We start from the raw sequence: 15,858 nt of genomic DNA on the forward strand, positions 1-15,858 counted from the left end.
TCTTCCTTTGTGCCAGGTATGACTCCAATTACCAGAGAGTTTGACCCCCCCATACCCATTGATTCCAGTTTTGCTAGGGATCCTTGATGCCACACTCAGGACAAATGCAGCCTTGATGTCAAGGGCTGCCACTCTCACCTCATCTCTGGAATTCAGCTGTTTTGTCCATGTTTGAACCAAGGCTGTAATAATATCAGGAGCCGAGTGGCCCTGGCAGAACCCAAACTTAGTAACACTGAGCAGATTATTGCTGAGCAGATGCTGCTTGATAGCACTGTTGATGACACCTTCTAACACTTTACTGATGATTAAGAGTAGACTGATGGGGCAGTAATTGGCCAGGTTGGATTTGTCCTGCTTTTTATGTACAGGACATACCTGGGCAATTTCCCACATTATCAGGTAATGCCAATGTTGTAACTCTACTGGAACAGCTTGGCTAAGTGAGTGGCTTATTCTGGAGCACAACCCTTCAATACTATTGCCGGAATGTTATTACAGCCAATAGCCTTTGCAGTATCCAGTATCTCCAACTATTTCTTGATGGAGTGAATGGAATTGGCTGAAGTGTGGTATATGTAATGCTGGAAACACTGGAGGAGGCCTAGATGGATCATCCACTTGGCACTTCTGGCTGAAGATTGCTGCAAAAGCTTCAGCCTTATCTTTTGCACTAATGTGCTGGGCTTTTCCATATTTGAGGATGGGGATTTTTGTGGAACCTAACCCTCCAATGAGTTATTTAATTGTTCACCCCACCATTCACGACTGGGTGTGACAGGATTGCAGAGCTTAGATCTGATCCATTGGCTGATGTATTGATTAGCTCTTTTTATCACTTACTGCTTATTCTGTTTGGCATGTAAGAAGTACCTTTTGGTGGCTTCACCAGGTTGGCACCTCATTTTCAGGTATGCCTCATGTTGCCCCTGGCATGCTCTCCTGCACTCTCCATTGAACCAGGGTTGATCCCTTAGCTTGACGGTAACGATTGAGTGGGAGATATGCCAAGCTGGAGTGCAAATCTGCTGCTCTGGATGGCCTACAGCACCTCCTGGATGCCCAGTCTTAGGTTGCTAGATCTGTTTAACACATTGATTGTGCCACACAACATGATGGAGGTTATTCTCAATGTGAAGGTGGGATTTTGTCCGCACAAGGATTGTGCGGTCCTCACTCTTTCTGATTCTGTCATGGACAGATGCATCTACAGCAGGCAGATTGTTAAGGATGAGTTCTAGTATATTTTTTCCACTTGTTGATTCTCTCAACACCTGCTGCAGACCCAGTTTAGCAGCTACGTCCTTTAGGAACTGACTAACTTGATCAGTAGTACTTTTGCTGAGCCAGGCTTTGTGGTGGACATTGAAATCCCTCACCCAGAGTGCATTTTGGGTCCTTGCCAAGCTCAGTGCTTCCTCTAAACTTTGTTCAACAAGGAGGAAAGGTATGTGGTAATCAGCAGGAGGTTTCCTTGCCCATGTTTAACCTGAAGTCACAAGACTGGAGTCAATGTTAAGGACTCCCAGGGAACACTCTCCTGACTATATCAGTGTGCCACATCCTCTGTATCTTTCTCTGGCTTTAGAATTCGGCTCCCTAATGTATTGAGTGCTGGCATTGTGAAGCCCAAAAACAATGAAATGGTTTGTGTCGGGCAGTTGTTCATTTTCCAGTGTGTCCCATGTGTGCTCCATCTTAGACAGGTGCTTTCAGCAGCTTTGACTCATGTCTTTGAATTTTGGTCTGTGCCTGTGCACTGAATGCCTGAGTTTGTCCCTCTCAGCTGATTGTGCTTTCAGTAACACAAGGAAGCTCCTTGAGTGTTATTGTAAAGGATCAGACACCTCTGCTCAGTCTGTGATTGGGACAGGAAATATCTAGGGATGGTGATGGTGGTGTCTGGGACTTTGTCTGTAAAGTATGATTCTGTGTGTATGACTATCTCAGGCTTTTGCTTGATCAGGCTGTGAGACAGCTCTCCCAATTTTGGCACTAGCCCCCAGCTGTTAGTCAGGAGGACTTTGCAGGGTTAAAAGGGCTATTTCTGCTGTCGTCTTTTCCAATATCTAGGCTGATGCCAGGTGATCTGACTGGTTTTATTTCTTTGATACTTGAAGCAATTGGCACAATCTGAATGGCTTGCTAGGCCATTTCAGAGGGCAATTGAGAGTTAACCACATTGCTGTGGATCTGAGTCACATGTAGGCCAGATCAGGTGAGGATGGCAGATTTACTTCCCTAAAGAGTAATCAAATGTGTTTTTCTGACAATTGACAATGCTTTCATGCTCATTAGTAGATTCTTGATTCCAGATATTTTAAAATGAAAGCAAATCCCACCGTGGCAGGATTTGAATACAAGTTCCCAGGACATCAATAGTCTAGTGATAATACCACTAAGCGATTGTCTCCCCTGTTAAAATTTTGTGCTTACTTGAGCATTCACAGAATCTGTCTTTTTTTTGGCTTTGTTTAAGCACACTGTTGTTTCACTCAGAACCTACAGGCTTTCAGCATCTATGATTTGACTTGCATTATAGCACAGACAAAAAAGCCAGCAGCTTGATATTGTTGCCAGTGCTCAACAGTCAAGGGAGGTGAACATGTTGCTATGTAGCACCATGCTGTATCAATGTCACACCTATAGCATATGCTAAACATGTTGCATTTGCTGCAACCAAATGCCCATGCCATTTTTAAAAATGACCTATATGAGAGTGTAGAAGGATGGGTGAGTAAATTGGCAGATGACACTAAGGTCAGTGGAGTTGTGGATAGTGCTGAAGAATGTTGCAGGTTACAGAGGGACATAGATAAGCTGCAGAGCTGAGTTGAGAGGTCACAATTGGAGTTTAATGTGGAAAAGTGTGAGGTGATGCACTTTGGAAGCAGCAACAGGAACAAAGAGTACTGGGCTAATGGTAAGATTCTAGGTAGTGTAGATGAGCAGAGAGATGTCGGTGTCCGTACACATAGATCTGTGAAAGTTGCCACCCAGGAGATAGAGTTGTTAAGAAAGCATACAGTGTGTAAACATTTATTGGGAGAGGGATTGAGTTTCGGAGCGACATGGTCATGCTGCAGCTGTACAAAGCTCTGGTGCAGCCACACTTGGAGTACTGTGTATAGTTCTGGTCATAGTGTTATAGGAAGGATGTGGATGCTTTGGAAAGGGTTCAGAGGAGATTTACTAACATGTTGCCTGCTAGAGAGGGAAGATCTTATGAGGAAAGACTGAAGAACTTGAAACTGTTTTCATCAGGGAGAAGATTGAGGGGTGACTTAATTGAGACATATAAGATAATCAGAGGATTAGATAGGGTGGACAATGAGGCCTTTTCCTCAGATGGTGATGGCTAGCACGAGGGGACATAGCTTTAAATTGAGAGGTGATAGATACAGGACAGATGTCAGTTTCTTTACTCAGAGAGGAGTAGAGGTGTGGAACATACTGCTTGCAGCAGGAGTAGAGTCGCCAACTTTAAGGGCATTTAAATTGGTCATTGGATAAATATATGGATGAAAATGGAATAATGTAGGATAGATAGGCTTCAGATTGGTTCACATGTCAGTGCAACATCAAGGGCTGAAGGGCCTATACATGCGCTGTAATGTTCTACGTTCTATGTTCTGTGAAAGTCAAAGTTGAGCGGTCCTTGGTGGAGTGAAGATAGGCTGCAGCACTACTTTGTCAGGGTCTCTGTCAGATTTTAGAGTAAGGGATTGACCATGGTCAGTCAGGCTCTTGGTGCAACTAGTTTCAAAGGTTCTATGTCTTTGCAGTCCAAGAATTGGGCGATGATCCATCTTCCAGCTCAAATTCAATCAGTCCAGGTTTACTGGTATGTCAGTCAGGGAATTGTAGAAACATCAGTCATGAAACTGGTTATCCTCAATCAGGGCTATTTTCACAAGTGAGTCAGACGTATGGGCTATGGCCAGTCATAGAGTCATAGAGATGTACAGCATGGAAACAGACCCTTCAGTCCTACTCATCCATGCCAACCAGATATCCCAACCCAATCAAGTTCCACCTGCTAGCCGCCGGCTATATCCCCCAAACCCTTCCTATTCATATACCCATCCAAATGCCTTTTAAATGTTGTAATTGTACCAGCCTCCACCACTTCCTCTGGCAGCTCATTCCATACACATACCACCGTCTGCGAGAAAAAGTTGCCCCTTAGGTCTCTTTTATATCTTTATCATCTCACCCTAAACCTATGCCCTCTAGTTCTGGACATTCCCCCACCTCAGGGAAAAGACTTTGTCTATTTATCCTATCCATGCCCCTCATGATTTTATAAACCACTATAAGGTCACCCCTCAGCCTATGACGCTCGAGGGAAAACAGCCCCAGCCTATTTAGCCTCTCCCTATAGTTCAAATTCTCTAACCCTGGCAACATCCTTGTAAGTCTTTTCTGAGCCCTTTCAAGTTTCACAGCATGTTTCTGATAGGAAGGAGACCAGAATTGCATGCAATATTCCAAAAGTGGCCTAACCAATGTCCTGTACAGCCGCAACATGACCTCCCAACTCCTGTACTGGTGATATGTTCATAGTGGGTGGAGTAAACTTCAGTTTTCATTTTTCTTCTCATCTGCAGGCATAGAGATTATATGTTTGCACTATGATGTCAAGTTTGGATGATTGTTGAGCATTGATCATCATCCATGTTTCAATGACTATGCCCGCTTGTTAAGCACATAGGCAAAATGTCCCTTTGATTACAGAGAAGTGTGCACTCATGAATAATTACATAGTCATACACACAGGTGGCTAAAAGTGTGGAAGCTGACTGGAGGCAAAACAGTATGACAAGACATTGTCAAATTACATTTAGCTTCAGTGATCTCCTCATTAAAGTTCTAGTTCTTGGTTGCACTAATGAATGGATTGGATAAAGGATGCCTAAAATCTGTTGTTACAGGATTATTTTCAGAGATGAGCAGTGTCTTGCTGATATAACCTCTATACTTCTGGGGATATGTGAAAAAGCTGCTTAACTCTGACAGGATAGCCATGTAACCGAGTTCTACAGCTAATATAACAGATGAACAGACACATGATGATTAAAAGTCAAGTGCATATATTGCTTTACAACTGTAAAATAAACTGTAAGTTTGTAACACCTATGTGTCCACCGAGCAATTTTATTTCCTTTGTCCTCTCATTATGTTTTGTTGCAACCCTGGATTTCCCAGTTGGGACAGAGGGAGCCTTCTCTATAGTAGTGATATGAAGATATGATTGTACTGTTAAGAGAGGTGTACTTTTAAGAGAGGTAAAAGCTAGCAGGACTGCCTGACACAGCACCAAATGTTCTGAATAAGATACAATGTAACATGTGGTCCAATTATTGGGGTAGCTAGGGTAACTGGTTGCCTGGAGACAAGAAACAGATTTGAATTAGGCCAATCAGTTTAAATTAAATCCCCCCAAAAACAAACTCCAATCCAGTTTGAATTTAATATATTGACCATTTTAAAAGCCAATGACATAATCTAATGCTCCATGGGGGGGGGGGGGGGGGGGGGGGTGCGACTGGGGAAAATTGAACACTTTGGAGGAGAACTGCCAAGACAGCATATAGACAAAGCCTGAGAAATAACTCTTTTAAAAGTACCATTAGCGATCAGTAACCTGTGAAGCAGAATCCCCAAGAAGAAGAAAAGAAAACAGGAATACAGAGAAGAACCAACAGTTGCCTGGTTTTGAAATCAGAAGTTTTGTTTTGTAAATCTTAATCGGGAGTTTTATCAGACTAGTATTACAGAAAGGAAGGTGAAAGACAAGTTAGAGGAAGGAGTTGTAAATAGTTATTAGTTAATTATTCTCTGTTATACTTTAAGAAATGAAGTTGTTAATTTTTACTTTAATTAGCTCTTGGCCTATCAGATTTTCACAGATTACAGCACGGGATAAATCTGTTCTGTGTTGCTGGTTTTAAATTAGCAGAGGGTTTACCCCATGTTGTAACAGTGAAAATTCGATAGGCCAAGAACTAGTTAAAATAAAGTGAGTTAGCTAAACAGCACCTAAAAAGGGCACAGTGTAGAATGAAGCAGGTGGCAGATAAAAGATCTGAGACTCAGACATTTTTCCGAGGGAATGACATGTTAGTAATGTTGCCACTGATAAGAGATTCCTTCAAAGCCAGGTTTAGTGGTCCCTATCAAAGTGAGAAAAAGTTGAGTCCAGTGAACTATTTAGTAAAGATGCTAGATAGAAAAAAAGGTATCAGGTATGCCATGTGAACATGTTGAAACCATATCATACTAGAGAGAAAGAACCGGAGAAGCAGGTGTTAGTTACTGCCCCACAGAGTGAGGAATCAAATCCAGATAATGTGGATTTTGATGTGCCTCAAAATAGATTTTAAAATGAAGAGGTCCTTGAAGAGTGTGATAGGTTAGTAAGCTATCTGTCTCAAGAGCATAGAATGCAGTTGAAAGATTTGTTACTGCAGTACAAAGACATATGTAAGAATCAGATGGGGAGAACTAATGCTATTGTACATTGGGTAGACATAGGAATACTGCTCCGATAAAACCATACTCCTCTCGGCTTAATCCTTTCAAAGCCAGACAGATCCAGATGAAGGTGGAGGCCATGTTCAACGAGGACATCATCGATCCAGCCAGAGCAAGTGGAGTTTGCCGATTGCTTTAGTTCCTAAACTGGACAGGACTCAACAATTCTGCATGGATTATTGGAAGGTCAATGCCATTACAAAATCGGACTCAAATCCAATTCCCAGATTGGAGGACTGTATTGAGAAAGTTGGACAAGCCAGTTAAATCACTAAGTTGGACCTAATGCATGGTTACTGCCAGATACCTTTATCAGAGGCGGCAAAAGGAATTTCTGCGTTTGTAACCCTAAATGAGCTATATCAGTTTAAAGTGATGCCCTTTGGAATGAAGAACACACCCGCCACATTCCAAAGATTCATGAACAGAGTTGTGGTTTGTTAACAGAGTTAACAAACTGTGCAATCTATTTGGACGATGTAGTGATCTTTAGTAAGTCCTGGAAAGATCACATGGTAGAGGGCAGAGCTCTTTGAACAACTACAAGAAGCAAAACAGGTGGTAAACTTAATAATACTGAATTCACAAAAGCAGAGATAACATTTTTGGGACATAATATCGGTCAAGGAAGGTTGACCCCACGGAACTCAAAGATGAAGGCCATCGAGAAGTTTCCATGACCAACCTCGAAGAAAGAGGTGCTTCAATTCTTAGGACTCAGCGGGTTCTATCAGAAATTTGTTCCAAACTTCAGCAGCATAGTAGCACTGTTAACCAATTTGCTGAAGAAGAACACAAAGTTTTGGTGGACAGAACAATGCCAGGAGGCATTTGACCATTTGAAAGCCTTATTAACCACCAACACAGTTTAAGCTACACCAAACTTTTCAAAACATTTTTAAGATCGCCATCGATGCTAGTGACATAGGGGTTGGAGCTGTACTCCTACAGGAAGGTGAGGATGGGATTGAACTGCCAGTTGGTTACATTTCGATGAAGATCAATATCCACCAGAGGAAATACTCCACAATCGGAAAGGAACTATTGAGTTTGGTACTGGCCTTACAACAGTTTAATGTGTGTGTCATGAACAATGTGTCAGAGACGGTTGTGTACACGAATCAGAATCCTGTTACATTCTTAGAAAGCTGTAAAGACAAGAATATGAGACTATTTCACTGGAGTCTTATGTTACAGACATTTAATTTAAAAATCATACATGTTGTGGGTCATAAGAATGTAATCACAGATGCATTAGCTGATGGAGTTTAGATGAGATTTGTATTTATTTAATGTTTTATATATGGGAAGACTTTAAGGTCAACTTATATTAAAGTTATCTGTATGTTAGGGCAAAGTGTTTTTAAAAAAATAGAAAAAAATGAAGCCATCTTTTCATTATGATGGTTCATTTTTTCTTAAGAGGGGAGGTGTTATGAAGATGTGGGTGTGCTGTAACTTAAGGAGAGTTAAAAGTTAGCAGTGATAGCACCAATTGTTATGAATAAGATACAATGAAACATGTAATCCAGCTACTGGGGTAGCTAGGGTAACTGGTTGCCCAGAGACAAAAACAGGTTTGAATTAGGTCAATCGGTTCAAATTATACCCCCCAAAACTACCAAACTTCAATCCAGTTTGAATTTAGTATATTGACAATCTTAAAAGCCAATGACACAATCTGATGCTTTGGGGGTATAAGACCAGAGAAAATTGAACAGTTTGGAGGAGAATTGCCAAGCCAGCATGTAGAGACTGTCTGAGAAATAGCTCTCTTAAAGGTACCTTTATCGATCAGTAACCTGTGAAGCAGAATCCCCAAGAAGAAAAGAAAACAGGAATATAGAGAAGAACCAAAAGGTGCCTGGTTTTGAGATCAGAAGTTTTTTTTTATAAATCTTAATTGGGAGTTTTATGAGACTGTTATTATAGAAGGGAAGGTAAAAGATAAGTTAGAGGAAGGAATTGTAAATGTTTGTTAGTTAATTATTCTCTGTTATACTTTAAGAAATAAAATTGTTAATTTTTACTTTAATTAGTTCTTGGCCTATCAGATTTTCGCAGATTACAGCACGGGATAAATCTGTTCTGTGCTGCTGGTTTTAAATTTGGACAGGTGACACCAGGAGCATTTGTGCCAAGACTGACTGATGTGCTGACAATATGCTACCAAGATGAAAGATCACCCTCCTTTGCTGCAACTTCCACATGGTGTAGATGGAGGAGCCTGATCTTTGGAGTGTCCTGAGCTGAAACATCTGGAGAGGATTGTATATGAGTCTTCCTCCATCTGAGTGACTGACTGCTGGCACCACTCAGTTTCTTTGAGAAGACTAGGTACCTGGAGTGAGGTTGAGATTCTTCTTTCCCCTCTCACCTCATTGCTGATGCTGAGAACCAGTGGCTAAAGCAATGGAGTGCATGTCTGTAAGCACTCCTGGCATCCACTGAGCATTCTGCTGGAACTGGCTTTCCAGGTTGTGCTCTTAAATCTAATCTAGAAAGAGAACCCATCAAGATGTCAATGAATTGGTGGAGGGTGCAGTGAAAGCATTGTTTGAGGGATCTGTGGCTTCTACCTGAAAGTTGAAGGAGTAGCTGAAGGACTGGCCTCATCTGGATAGTAGGTGTGTGAGTGTCACTGATGCTGCATATGAAAAGAAATGCCCTTAGATGTGCAAAACGTAATGGCAACTTGAGCACTTTAAAGATAAGTGAACAAATATGGTAATGAGGGAGTAGCATCGCAATAGAATTTACTGGGTTCCTAAATATTGTGGTCTTAGCATCAACACATGAGCAGTCTCTATCCTCTACAGTCATCTCATGGATCTTCTCGTAGAGAGCAAGCAGACAAATACTGTCCACACTGGGCCTCTCTGCTCAGTTATTAAACATTTTCTCCTGAAATGAGTCTTGAGTGACAGCTCTACTCCCCCAGTTGCCTGCTTAGGTTTCCAAATAACAATGTTAAAGCTTTTGCACACTAAATAGAATTACAGGATGTTTTGTTAAAGTGAAACATGAAAAATTAGGAGACTGTCTTCTTAATTAATCTTTATAGCTTTTCCATTTTGTTTTAGCAAAAATCCACATAAATTCTATTAGGCTGGAGCTTTGGGTTCAAATGGTATTTTCAGAAGATGAATCTTGATTGCATCACCTTGGCTACTGTACAGCTTTTGTATAATCTTTTCAGGCATTTACACATTATCTTCATCTTGCGGAAAGCAGGTGCGTGGAACTACTGGTAATACAATTCTGGCAAATCTCATTTATTTCATAGCTCTCAGTCAGTCCTTTGGGAGTTTGAGCACTCTGTTTTCACCCGATGCTATTACCGCACAGTGGGAACAGTTGTTTTAAAATAATAAATTAAGAAAAGAATTTTTACTTTGTATACTTAGCATTATCTTTTTTTCTTCCCAAATTGTCAGCCTATTGATGCGCATAATTTTAAAACTAATCACAAAAGTAGTCTAATTTTGTTTCATCATAGACTTTTTCCTTTATAGTCTTTTTTTGTAGCTCAAGCTTTTTGCTGTTACCAACTTATTCCACAGAATGAAAAAATACGCTATTATATTAAGTTAACTCTCCTGCTTGAGGTCCATTGGGTGAATTCTCTGGAACTGTTCCTATTGCATTTTGTGACAACAATAAGTGCTTTCCAATGGAAGACAAATATGTACTATGCTTTTCTTTTACATTTAAGAAGGATGTCAGTGTTGGTAAAATTAAATTTCTTTTTGCTTTTAAGTTTCCAGTGTCAACATCAATCATCTCAGGTGAATGTTGCCAGTTGCAGAATACAACTCCACCTACTTGCCCTGCATGAATCTGAAGTTTTCAGTTTTCTGCCTCCAAGTGAAATTAACAAATGGTAGGAAATTTGTGTTGGATTTCTGGTTCTCTTAGAAATTAGTTTGAGAGCTGCCAATGTCATTTTACTTGAAGCCCTTACAATCAGAGGAATTTCAATGTATCAGTTAGATTTCATTCAAAGCCAGTTCTCTGGGTTTAAAAGGAAATTGATCAATGCATTTTAAAATAAGATGGAAAGATAATTGGCACAGGTTTGGGTATATGGCCTTTGGAGTTACAATTTTATCAGGGACATTTTGTTTCCAGAGATATTTTATTTTCACAATAAAGTTGTCAAAAAGTAAGTCCCAACTTTCTGTCCCATACACCAACACTATAAACAGAGAAAGATGATCTCTGTTCTTTCATTCAGCTGTTTGTTTATTCAGTTTGACATTGACATTCATTGGAATCATTGGCATCACCAACTCAAAATCTGTGGGCTCTATGACAATTCAATGCAGAATTGAAAGCTAAACATTTATACAGTCATACAGCATAGAAACAGACCTTTCAGTCCATCTAGTCCATTCTGACCATGTTCCTAAACTAAACTAGCCCCACTTGCATGTGCTTGGCTCACGTCCCTCTAAACCTTTCCTATTCATGTACTTATCCAAATGGCTTTTAAATGTTGTAACTGTACCTGCATCCACCACTGCCTCTGGCAGTTCATTCCATTCACAAACCACTCTCTGTGGGAATAAAATTGCCCTTCATGTCCTCCTTTCTCCTCTCATCTTCAAAATATGCCTCCTAGTTTTGAACTCCAATCCTAGGAAAAAGACCCTTGTCATTCACTTGTCTATGCTCCTCATGATTTTATAAGCCTCTCTCAACCTCCTATTCTCCAGTGAGAAAAGTCACTGCCTTTCCAGTCTCTTTTTATATCTCAAACCTTCTATTCCTGGCAATATCCTTGTAAACCTTTTCTGAACCCTCTCCAATTTAATAATATCCTTCCTATAACAGGGCAACCAGAACCACACACACTACTCCAGAAAAGGCCCTATACTCAACGTTCTGAGCAATGAAGGCAAGCATGCTAAATGCCATCGTAACCACCATCTCTACCTGCGATGACAATTTCAAAGAATTATGTACCTGAACCTTTAGGTGTCTCTGTTCTCCAACACTTCCCAGGGTCTTACCATTAATTAAGTCCTGTCCTTGTTTGTATTACTAAAATGCAATACCTTACATTTATCCAATTACATTGCATCTGCCATTCCTCAGCTCATCGACGCAATTTATCAAGATCTCTTTGTGATTATAGATAATATCACTATCCACAATGCCACCAATTTTGATATCATTTGCAAACTTACTAACCATGCTTGCTATATATTTTCATCCAATTCAATTATTTAAATGACAAACAAAAGTGAACCCAGTAGCGATCCCTGTGGAACACTGCTGGTCACAGGATTCCAGTCCGAAAAACAACCCTCCACCATCACCCTCTGTCTCTTACCTTCAAGTCAAGTTTGTATTCGGCTGGCAAGCTCACCCTTAATCCCATCTAATCTAACATAACTAATTAATCTACCATACCCTAACAGGTTGAAACAGTTGAAATATAGAAAGATGAAAAGTTTTCAGCACACTTTAGAAAGAATGGTAATATTGTATAAAGATTTGTTCCGATGTAATTAGTTTCTCTAAACTGATCCATACACTTTCTGCTAGTACCATGAGCTGTTTGTAGCTACATACTAACACTCAGTATTTATAAAATGTATTACTGCAGATAAAGCTTGTTGTTTGCTTGTCAGGAATTGCTGTAGTAAGGATAAGTATTGGTGCCTGATACTGTAGAATACTGTGGATATTTGTTAATGTCCAGATTATCGTTTTTGGAGCCAGTTTCAAGTCTACATACATCACTTTCATAGAACCCTTAATCCACTAATTTGAAGCACCTGAAAAAATTAACTCTATCTTAACCCTGTCCCTTTAAGGCGGGAGGTCAATTGCAATTTTAGCCAATATCTGCTGAACCAGGATTGTTTAAAAGTGCATTATAAAATTCAAGTTGGCCTTCTGTCCTCGAAGGACTGCCTGGAATAATTTAACACTGGAAATTGTTATCAACATAAAATATTAAACTTTCAGCAATTCAGGGAGGATGGCAGACCTCCTTCAATTCAACTTATTGCCGCTTGTTGTTTGCTTGTCAGGAATTGCTGTAGTAAGGATAAATATTGGTGCCTGATACTGTAGAATACCGTGGATATTTGTTAATGTCCAGATTATCGTTTTTGGAGCCAGTTTCAAGTCTACATACATCACTTTCATAGAACCCTTAATCCACCAATTTGAAGCAGATACTATAGCCAAGGCAGGTTCTCACTCATTGAGAAACTGAGAAGAGCTGCTGCAGTTTTATAGTTAATGCAGACAGAAAGGTTGTTATGATAGAGCTTGCATTGAGTGCTCCATGTCACTTAGCTTAGAATAAGCAAAGACTAGCAGAGATGTTAGATGGCACCATAAACATCACACATCATTTTCATATGTCGAGGGCATAAAATAATTGAAAACTATTAAACAGGGGTATTTCAAAATGAAGAAATTTATGCCAGAGAGATGGAAAAAACAGTCCCGCTATTTTACCATTTATCAAGGACTATCACATCTGTAAGAATCAGTTCAGGACCTTGTCTCTGAGGCAGTCACTGCTTTGAAAACCAAACATCAGAGAGGAGGGACAAATGGATGTGGCAGCCAATGAGTTGTAACAGAGGGTAAGGCTTCAAAGACAGCTGTACTGAGATCCATATCTCAGAGGATTATACACCAAAACTTATGAACCATCAGAAAGTCTGCATATAGTCTTTTGATTATCTCCAAAACTCTCAGGAAAGATAGGCCAGAAGTATATAGTAGCGCTATCACATTCTTGTGTCGAGATACTATTATAAGAGTGTTGAGATGCCTGGGTACCAACCACTTGCAATGTTCATAATGTAATCTGTGGTGGTGGTCAAACCATGAATGAGTCTCAGGAGAAGAGGCTCTGGTCCTTGATATTAAAATATGATTTATTATGTAACAGTAACAATAAAAAGTTGCATGAATTTTTAGGCATATTAAATATTTGCGAACAAGAAGTAGGTAAGATATGTGTGCCTTCCTCAGGAGATCTTGCTGTACTCCAACAAACTCCTAACGTCCCCAGTCTCTGCCTAGTGTTTATGTTATATATTATATTTATGTTATATGTTATCAGACTGTGTGAACCTTCAGCATGACCCATTCATTAGCTCTTTCATGATCATTGCTTATGCAACAATAATAGAAGCTTTGAGGAACCATCCAATGAGGAGAAATTTGAGGGTATCCTGCAAGAAGCTTCCAAAATTAGAGTGTTCAGAACTAATATATTCATGCTCACCCATACTGTGTCTACTGCTGTTGAGAATTTAGACTTCAGCTCACAAGAGGCTCCCAATCCTAGTCATAGCTGCTGGGCATAATAACCAGAGAAATTCTTTGCTTTATTTAGTGGTAATGGCAGAGATCTGGTCCCGCATACTTCTGGCTCCCCACAAAACACATAGAAGAAAGGAATATGGATAGGAATGAGGGACCATCTTTCCCCCTAAATTGGATCCCTCAGAGGATGGCTGATGAGTAATATAGGAAATAGCTGTGGTCAAGAAATGCTAACATCTAGATAATAGTAGTCATGGTAAGGTCATCTAATGATCCAGAAGAAACATTGCATTCATCACCGCTGAGAGCCATTAATGTCTCAACACACTTCATCATTCCCCTTTAGTAGCACTTAGAAGCAGATTAGATAAGACATGCTCTACATTATTGCAAAAGTAAGTAAATAATGATATACAGACACAGATAGAGTGAAAAAAGTACAAACTACATCATCCTTGGAATATCTAATGATTGGTCAAAGGAATGTGTGACCATTGATAATGGGGGCAAATATATTAAGTTCATGAACCTTTGTATCTAAAGGTTCATTCTTGTCTCAGTTAATCTACTTTCTGAGAGAGCCATCTGTCAATCTTTTCTTTTCAGAACTAATGGAAGTCCATTTCTCTTCTATAGACTGTTTGGCACACAATAACTCTTCTAGCCTCAAAGGAAAGCTTTCTCATTTTTATTGCATGAGGAATGCAACTGAGGTCCCTCTTTTCAGATATCTGGCATTGGTCTCAGAGATGCTATTGATGTGATTATTAGAATAAATTGTCCCAAGTAGTTCTTAGAAGCCACATGCAACTTTGATGTTGAGGCTGACCTTCACAAGATCATTCAAAGAATTGTTTTCTTACCACTTTTGATTTCACCAATACATAGAAGTTGTATCTGGCATCCAGATTTCTCTCAGGTTCTTGCTGTTTTTGGAATGAGCTGCAGACTGTGGGAAATTGTGATATTTTGCATGTGTGGGTAGTGGACTTTTGTGTGGTTTTCCATCATTTAACCATATATGTGGAACGCATACTCTCTCAACATGTGATTGATACTTCCCAGCGATTGCTCTTTTGGGTGGCTAGGCTCTTTGCCTGAAGTTTTGTTCAATACTGAAGAAATAGCACTCTCCCTCACTTCACCTCCTCGCCTGTGCCAGTTCTTCAAACTTAGTTTTGAGTGACAGCTCTCTTCTCTTAATTGCACTTCTCATGCACTGAGAAAGGAGTAGCTCTCCTTTGGATGAAGATAAGAGAACGAGTATACTCCAAATATATAAAGACATACTATGATGGTGAGAGGAATAAGCATGTTTTCCTCTAATGAAACATCTTTGAAGAAAGTTAATAGCCAGTTTGTTAATCTAGGTGAGTTTTACATTAGGTAAGGTTTGATTGTTTTCTGAAGTTGTTTTTTGCATTCCTGAGCTTCTTAGATCCAGATGTGTGGTGCTTCAGTGACTATTGTTAGCAATGGGACTGTAGCTCCAAAACTTGCAATATCCAACTAAGGAGAATGCCTCCTCAGCTCCACTATTCTCCCTGGCTATTGATGCAAACTGAATCAGGCTGTTTCTAACCATGGACTGTTGTTTAAACCCCTTATACTCTATATCAGAATGACAGCCATTTTTCCTTTTCAATATCACCTGTCTTCACCTTTACCTCTGTCCATCTACTGTCTACCCGCCCAGATGAATTGAACAACTTTTACACATGGCTTGAGGCACAAAATGACATGGCAGTGAGGAAGCCCACACTCTCTCCTAATTACCAGGTGCTGTGTCTTACCATGGCCGATGTGAGGAAAACCCTATGCAGAGTCATAGAGTCATAGAGATGTACAGCATGGAAACAGACCCTTCGGTCCAACCCATCCATGCCAACCAGATATCCCAACCCAATGTAGTCCCATCTGCCAGCACCCAGCCAATATCCCTCCAAACCCTTCCTATTCATATACCCATCCAAATGCCTCTTAAATGTTGCAATTGTACCAGCCTCCACCACTTCCTCT

General features: G+C 40.1%; 1 long non-coding RNA gene across 1 annotated transcript in view; it reads right to left on the reverse strand.

The window, feature by feature from the left end:
- The window catches only part of LOC122554773, a 46,733-nt gene that overhangs the window by 26,019 nt on the left and 4,856 nt on the right, over nucleotides 1-15,858 (reverse strand). The gene's annotated exons all lie outside the window — the stretch shown is intronic.

The sequence above is a fragment of the Chiloscyllium plagiosum genome, chromosome 11 (genome assembly GCF_004010195.1).
Source record: "Chiloscyllium plagiosum isolate BGI_BamShark_2017 chromosome 11, ASM401019v2, whole genome shotgun sequence".
In the NCBI taxonomy this organism is placed as follows: domain Eukaryota; kingdom Metazoa; phylum Chordata; class Chondrichthyes; order Orectolobiformes; family Hemiscylliidae; genus Chiloscyllium; species Chiloscyllium plagiosum.